At 44.8% G+C, this 8,044-nt stretch overlaps 1 long non-coding RNA gene across 2 annotated transcripts; it reads right to left on the bottom strand.

Moving 5' to 3' along the window:
- Positions 1-1,912: 1,912 nt before the first annotated feature.
- Positions 1,913-5,007, bottom strand: LOC118168710. Of its 2 annotated transcripts, none has more exons than XR_004751752.1 (2): positions 4,901-5,007; positions 1,913-4,409 (listed from the first exon to the last, which is right to left on the bottom strand). It is a non-coding gene; the product is annotated as an uncharacterized LOC118168710 (long non-coding RNA). The 2 variants fall into 2 exon arrangements; XR_004751757.1 differs by having other exon boundaries at positions 1,913-4,397.
- Positions 5,008-8,044: the final 3,037 nt, after the last annotated feature.

Here is an 8,044-nt window from a genome sequence, read left to right as displayed (position 1 = left end):
AATAATAAAAAACACTTAATTTCAGCTATCTAGAGGGTCATTTTAATGTCTTTGACATAAGACTTGCACATAGTAATGCCATGCTGCTGCAGCCTCAGAATTATGAAGGATGAATCCCAAGTCCATGATTTCAGTGAGTAAACAGCCAGCATTTCAGGCAATCATTTTTAAAGCAGACACATAGGAAAAAAAGAACTTTCAAAAGTCCTCCTATAAAGTGGTACTGGTAAGAGATGGCCTTGGGGCAGAATTTGTTTTTCTTCAGCTAGAACAAACTAAGATGTTGTGTGTTAAAGGAAGTTTGTTCTGAGACCATGAGCTTCTGGTGAGCTGTACTATAAACCTGTTTATTTTCTCCCTCTCTCTCTTTTTTTTTGTTGTTTTTTAATTAAATCATTAATAATTATAGCTCCTTTACACAATAGTAAAAACTGTATACTCTTTGAAAGTGTGCTGTTTTATTTACTTAAAATTTCCCATCATCAGAAAAATGTGATCTTCTTCACTGTCTATTGCTAAGTGCAATTGTTCTTCCAGAACAGAGATGGATGCAGTTCAGTGCGAGTGGGAATGCTGGGAGGAGGTATAATTTCTTGGGTAATGATGATTTCTTAGGTAATATTTTGGATAATTGAGGTAATATTTCTTGGATAATGATGATTACCCATGTAAAGTTTGCTGAAGTTCTGGTATGAGGAAACGTTGTTGAAATATATCATTTGGGTTAATGCTGCTTCATGATGCTGAGACATAAAGTGCTCATCTGTGGACATAGGTCATTTACCATCCGTAGTGCTTTATTATTAGGTGCAGTAATATTATGGCAGCCAGGACTGTATCAGTTCCCTCCCTGGGTTTTCGACAGAAGTGAGATCTGTATAAAATTGCAACGCATCTCTTCTCCCCAAAATACCAAGAAAAAATATTTTATATTCCATAAATAGGATGTAAAAGGAAGGTGCTTTCCTCATGTGGGTGGGGAATGTAAAACAATACCATGTCTGACCAGTCACCTCATCTCTATGCACATGCATACTGAAAACTGGCCAACAGAGTAAGTTTTCTGCTCCCTATCTTCAAAATCTTCCAGTACTAAAAAAAAAAAACACTATAAAAATATCAAGAGATGCTTTCTTACAGTGACATGCGTCAGACTGTAAAAGGAACTCACCCAGTGAGTGGTGAAATCCCTATCATTTATGTTATAAACAATAGTAATTCTTAACATGATGTGCACAAAGCTGGACAAATATTTGATATTTAAATATTTAAACGATCTACAAAACATGGCTTTGAGATATTACTGCTGCACAGAGGCATGGGTGGGTTTCTGAGCTTAGCCAACCCCAAAGAGCAAAACCAATCCCAAGAAAGAATTTACATTAGCTAGGTACTCAGGTACGAAGATGACACCAAGAGCCCTTATTTACAACTAGACAAAACACTGAAAACTATTCTCTGGAAGATAATAGTGGGAGGGACAGAGAAATAACCTGTTTAAAATAGCCTTTGAGAAGGGGATTTTTTAAAAGAGACACCAAGTTAGGTGTCCAGCCTGCACTGAAATCCAATGGGATTTGAGCAACTCTCACGGGTTTCTCTGAAAATCCTAACTTTCAAATGCCAGATTTTTATCTTGGCTATGCCAGAGTTACAACAAGGGAAGTCTCGGCGGGAGACCTCTGTAAATGAGATCAGAACTCAACCATAAAATGCTGACAAAGTCATCTGGAGCATAGAGCTGTGCTCAGTGACGAGTCTGCCATTTCATTCTTTTTGCGCTTATTGCATTTTTCCATGTGTTGCTTTTGTTTTATCTGCACTTTGTATTTTGATTTGTATTTCATTATAATTTACTTTCATTTGATAGTTCTCAGTCTATTTACAGAGAACAAAAGAATGCACAATGCAGAACAGTAGAATAATAGTGTTTATTTTCACAAGTTTGGAACGATCAAATAACTCACAAGTCACAAAGTGGAACCATGCCTGAGGTAGGTTAGGTCATCTTGAGTGTGTGGAAACAAGCAGAAATATCCCATTCTTCACTATTGTTTATTATATTTATGCCACTTGGGAGTTTTAACAATACCACATATATAAAACATTTGTTCTTGCTTTCTGCGCTGTTCAGAGTTTTCTCAAGGATCTTTGGTGCTTTTTTCATAGGAACACAGCGATGTTGCTATGCTTTAGTGACTTTCTCAACTGATTTAGCAGAAATGTAAGAAACGGCCCCTAGGAAAGAGCCAGGAGTGCTGAAAAGGAGGTTTTGTTCTCTGAATGCTTCTGTGTTTAAAAACGCTTCTTTTGAGAGTTTTAACTGGCTTATTTCAACTTCTCCATTCTTTTTCATGTGCGTTCAAAGCTCAGCCCAGCAGAGAGAAACCAAAAGCAGAGTCTGCCGGTGTGATCAGCAGCTCTGCAGTCCCAATCCACGACCAATTTTCGTAATTTTCATGCTGTTGTTGTTTTTGACAGGAGGTCCAAACACGGATGTCTAAAGCCACATCTACTGGTCTAAACCCAGAATTCGAAAAGCTAATAGGAATCATGGGAACACTGCTTCCTTCATTTGCAGTTTGAAGAACTTTCAAGAAGCCTCAGAACAAAAGGTGACTGAAAACAAAGGCAAAGGGGGCAGCTTGCCTAAAAGAGCCTCCTCCAAGCCACTCACCTGGCTCACTGTTTTGGATGCCCAGAGTCCTGCTGAAGGTCAATGCAGTTTAATCAACCCAGCATTGCGGGATAACCTAAAATCACAGCCAGTTTTCCTGGAAATACAGACCTGCAACATGCGGTGATTCAGCAGCTGCTACTTAGGCAGTTGATTTTTACTGCTGGGATGTCTGAGAGCTGGCAGCAGGAGTGATCAGAGAGTCCTAAGGCTATTTCAACATGAGCATTTGAAAATTAAGTCACTGAAATTTACTGTTCATTATTCCTCTGGAAAACTCAGGATTAAATTGAAAGACTTTTCAAAAGTGCTGGGTTCCTAGAAACTATCACTACTTTTCAGAGGAGCTGTTGGCTGCTCAGTTGCTTTAGAATAACTACATTTCATCTGTGGTCTTAGCAGCCCAACTTTATGGACTGACAGTTTTATTACAGAAACTTTAACTGTGCTAGGACTTCAAACAGAGAAAAAACAGCTCCTTCTGAGTCTTTTCTTAAGTTCATGAAGCTATTCATGACTTTGAAAAAATTTCCTGTGTTTGAAGCATAAATAATGTTGCAGTAATAACCTCAAACAAGATGGAAATGGGTGCAGAGGCAGAGCAAACAAAATGTTTTACTTAAGGATTTCATCATTCATTCCTGCCTCCTTTTTCTCTCCCACTTTGGGAAAGATGCTTTGCATCTACGCAGCTGAAGAGCACAGCCAGCAACTGGCTGCTGTTCCCGAGGGCAGTTGGTGATGACTGGCTTGTAGCTGCCCTACTTGAGGCCGGACCTCTCCATTGCATATTTGTCTCAGAACGCGTTCAAGAGGCCCCAAAAGGAGCTGGGCAGTAAATTAGCAATCAGGAAGCTTTGACAATAGAGGTCCAGAGCTGTAGTTCACTGCTTTGGACTTCAGGAGTGGAGACCCAACTAATGCTGCCTCTGAGCCCAAGCGTGTGAGCCCAGCCCATTCTCCTCCTTCCCACTCACGTTCACAGAAAGGCAAGCACCATCTGCAGGTTTGAAGGCTGCTGCCCCCACCTGGCATGCAGAAATGAAGGCCGGGGAAGCTATGCAGGACAGGTCTTTCCTGACTGCTGAATTTGATAAACATCAAGAAGGGAAGATGATGGAGAAAGGAGAAGAGCTGCAGAGACAGCACTGGGATTGCAGAGAGCATGGGCAGACATATGTTTTGATAGCATGTGAATTTTTCCACCAGAAAAGATTATTTTTTCCCATCCAGGTGGGGTAAAAATGGCTTGTAAAGGTTTCAGCAAAATAATGGCAGAGACCCAGCCTTTATTATCCAGGTGAGGGCAGTTTCAAGCAGGCTGAGGCACCCGGAGGATGCGAGATGTGATCCGGCATTCCTACCAGAAGTACAGAAAGCAGTTTCTTGGAAAGCAGGAAAGAAGGAGAGAAGCAGCTGCTGCTTTGGGTCCCAGCTCCCGTTCCGGGCTGCTCCTGGAACAGCCTCCACATGCACTGCCTCTCAGCAATCCCAGTGGCACAATTTAGCCTTTAACAACTCAATTTAGCCAATTCTGTCACCTGATTTAGAAAGAATAAATCACTGTCTCCAGGAACAGAGGAGAGAAATACAGTCGAAGCACAATTCTACAGAAGCTGGTAGTGTGAATATAGACGAGGATGTCATCTCTTGGGTCAGCCTGCAGGATCAGCGTGGTGAATGCTATGGTTTTGCTTTCTTGATGTAATCCTTGGTACCCCTGTAAGAAAGACTTCAACATTTATGCCTGGAATCAGTCCAGCTTTGTATCAACTGGAGGACATTACTGTCTGTGTTAAAATGTTCACATGGTATTATCCCACAACCCATCCCATATTTATTTTGGAAGTTGTTGCATCTGGAAAATGGGAAAACTTCCAGTTAATTCTTTTACCTTGAACTATCAGCAAACACAAGGGTATTTTGAGATTATTCCCTGCTAAAAATAATAATAATAAAAAAAAAATGAACAAGTAGCATTCATGACTGTAAGCCAAAAGAGAATCCCTCTTCAAATAATGCAAAATGGTTTAAGTTTACAGTTTTGGAGACAAGGGTGAAAAGTGCTTCTTAAAGGGTCCTTCTGTCCTGTCCTTGGAGGAAAGTAAAACCGTCTCAATTAATGGCCACTCGCTGCTGTCCTAGACAGGCATCTCAAGCATTAGGGAAATTATTTGTGTTGTAAGCTTGGGGTTTACATCTACGAAGCTAATTATAGTGTACCTATCACTTGTCCCAGATCTCGAGAAGAAATGGAGATGGGTGAAGCTGACTGTCCCTAGACATGACTGATGGCGTGAGACTCCAGGCCTTCAGCTCTCCCCAGAAATCACAGAATCACAGAATAGTCTAGGTTGGAAGAGACCTCCAAGATCACCGAGTCCAAGCTCCAACCTAACGCTAACAAATCTTCCACTAAACCATCTCCCTAAGCTCTACATCTCAACGTCTTTTAAAGACCTCCAGGGATGGTGACTCAACCACTTCCCTGGGCAGCCCATTCCAGTGACTAACAACCCGTTCAGTAAAGAAGTTCTTCCTAATATCCAACCTAAATTAGCTCCTTTTTGCAAATATCCTGGCAATATTCTGACAGTGCCCTGGAGAAAACATGGCACAGCCACATCTCCCAGCTCCTGCACGGCTTTCTGAAAGAAGCAGGTGAATGTATCTACACATCACCTCCATTGACTTGAACTGAAGGATGAATCTAGTCCTTAACTTTTGTAGCAGCACAATAATTTTCAGTGAGGATTTCATACAACTTCATAATGGAGGCATGAGACAATCACATGGATGGCAGGAGAGCAAGCAGAAGGAGAAAAACAATTAGAGTGGAAGACTGAGAAAAGGAGAAGTGACTGCAAAAAAACTAATTGTGCTAGAAAGAGCTCTTAGTGGATAAGAAGAGCTACTTGAAGAAGTGGGGTCAGGCACTGAGAACTGCACAAGTAGCAGGGAAAAGCTGGATCACCTGTCCCGAGGGAGAAAACAAATACATGGCAAAAAAAAGCACACAAGTTGGAAAGCAGTATGAGAGCAGAGAGGGCAAAGCACTGCGTTGCTTCCAAGTTAAAATGCTTCCAGATTGCTCTGATATTTAGAACGGTTAAGAAGGAAATATTCCCAGATCCCAATGTACTTGGAACACAAACCCTCCTGCAATGTTAAGTTCCTTGTTTGGTTTTATTTCTCCTTCTTTCCTTCTTTCCTTCCTTCTTTCCTTCCTTTCTCCCTTCCCTCCCCTCTTTCTCTCTCTCTTTCTCAGATTTGTTTCCAATCAGTTAAATGCTCTGCCTTGGATCCCCCCCAGCCTACCTCGTAACACCTTTGCCTTCCCACCGTGAAGGCAGGCGAAATTCTTCACACCTCCAGCTCCTGTCAGGGGCTGAGCTGTGTAATTTCACTTCCAGGCGTCAGATTAGGCAGACACTGAAGATAATAGCAAAGAATATTCTTAGACCACGAGACCCACTGACAGCAGGAAAGGCAGGCACTGCTGTTCTTCATGCAGCAGTGGCCACCCCAGCTATCCAGTACTGCTGCTGACCAGTTATGTTAGCTTACCAGGTAGCATCAGTACAGGTAAACTGGAGGATTGCAGTGCTGTCCAACAGCTGAGGGCTCTTGCTAAAGACTGGGAGGAGTGAATGGTGCCTGAAAGCAGCTTTCTGCCAACCTGGCTGCAGACAGGTATGTGATCATCTGTAGGAAAGAGTCACAGTGGGATTCTGCCACATCGCTCCCGTGTGTGGCACAAGGCACAGAAATCGGGCTGTCGTAGCTGTCCTAGGACAGCTTCTTTACCCGGACGCACTGGTACATCTGACACTGCTGCATTAAGGAGTAAGCTGAGCACTCACCTCCCCATCATTCATGCTGCTGGCGATCAGCTCACTGCCGCTCTTTTTGGGACTGGGAGAAGTGCTCTCCAGGACACCCGGACATTACAGGGCAAGTCCTGGACAGTCCGTGCCACTTCGCTCAGCCTCATGCCAAGGGACGGATCCTTGGCATTCGTTTTCATAGCACTGCAGCCAGCCTGCTATTCCCACTATGCAGCCAGGACAGCTCCTGAAAACCCTGGGTACTTAGGGAGGTAAAACTAAAGGTCCTCAGTGCTTTTTTAACCCCATTTTTTAACTCTTTTCCAAGACTATGTGATCCCAGTTCCAACTGAAGGTAAACTTTCTCTAAGGGCAGACCTGGCATGGGCTGTCAGGGGATTCCCATGCTACTTTTACCCCAGGGCTCCTTCCCAGAGCACAGCATTACAACCCCATGGAAAGGGGCCTGGAACAAGGTCAGTTCTGTGCCTTCTGCATCGGTGCAGAGCCAGAGTTGTCCTTGGCTGGCAGAGATCCGAAAGCCTCCTGCTCCAGGCTGGCAGCGATTCGATCCCACCAGGGCACGAGGACGGGGCTGGGTCCTCCTCCATCAGGAGGCGTTTTCCCAAACCAAGTCCTCCAGCGCCAGGACCCGCTGCAGAACCGTGTGTCAGACGTGAAATCGTCAGCTTGGGCAATTATTGCTCCGGTGCGTGCCTTAATTCCCTGCCCACAAACACAAGGCAGCAAGTGAGCCTCGAGCCCAGAGCAGTACTGGAGCCAAAACATGCAAGCAAGAGAGCCAGAGCCTGTATCTTAGGCAATCGTTGCCTTTTCTGCCTGCAAACGGGTCTTGAACAGAGCACGGCAGAAACAAAAAGCTGAACTCAGGGTTGTCCCTGGGGTCTTCCCCTAGGTTTTGGGCATGGAGCCCCCTGGCAGCGCCCTTCTGGCAGCCAAACTCCCTCGACCGACCCAGCATAACTGAGCTGTTTGGCCGGGCTGATAAATCTGAGATGCGAGTGTGGTCTTGCACCCTCCTTGGAAAGAAGGAGGAAAGGTTTGAGGAAAATTAAGGGCAAATTGGGTGCGTCTGGTGGGGACCGGTCTTGATCTGAGCAGCCAGGGGAGCTCTGCAGGGGGGAAATCAGGAGGCAGGCGGGATGGAAAAGGAATTTCCTTGCTGTTGAGCTGTTCCCAGCCCACACCTGGGTGCAGGCTCGCTCGCTGAGCTTCCCCTTGGGACCCTTCATCCACCGAGGCCTTGAAATAACCTGCCCTGACTGTACCCACACCGTCTGTACCTGGCGTGCTTGCCGCAGGGCAGGGTGTTCCCAAGCTGTCCCTTTGTAGGGACGTACCCTAAAATCGCAGCCCCAAACAAACCAGGATTTTATGCTGGACCCTTGCACCAATTTTGCAACTGCCTGGGCCACAGGGGCAGCCGCTGCCCCCGGGGGGTGCTGGAAAGCTGCACACCCCCCCTGCAAACCGAGGAGAACCTGGCTGTCCCGGGCACTGATGCACTTGGGGAAGAACA

The sequence above is a fragment of the Oxyura jamaicensis genome, chromosome 1, assembly GCF_011077185.1.
Source record: "Oxyura jamaicensis isolate SHBP4307 breed ruddy duck chromosome 1, BPBGC_Ojam_1.0, whole genome shotgun sequence".
NCBI lineage: Eukaryota > Metazoa > Chordata > Aves > Anseriformes > Anatidae > Oxyura > Oxyura jamaicensis.
This window is presented reverse-complemented; position numbering and strand designations above follow the sequence as displayed.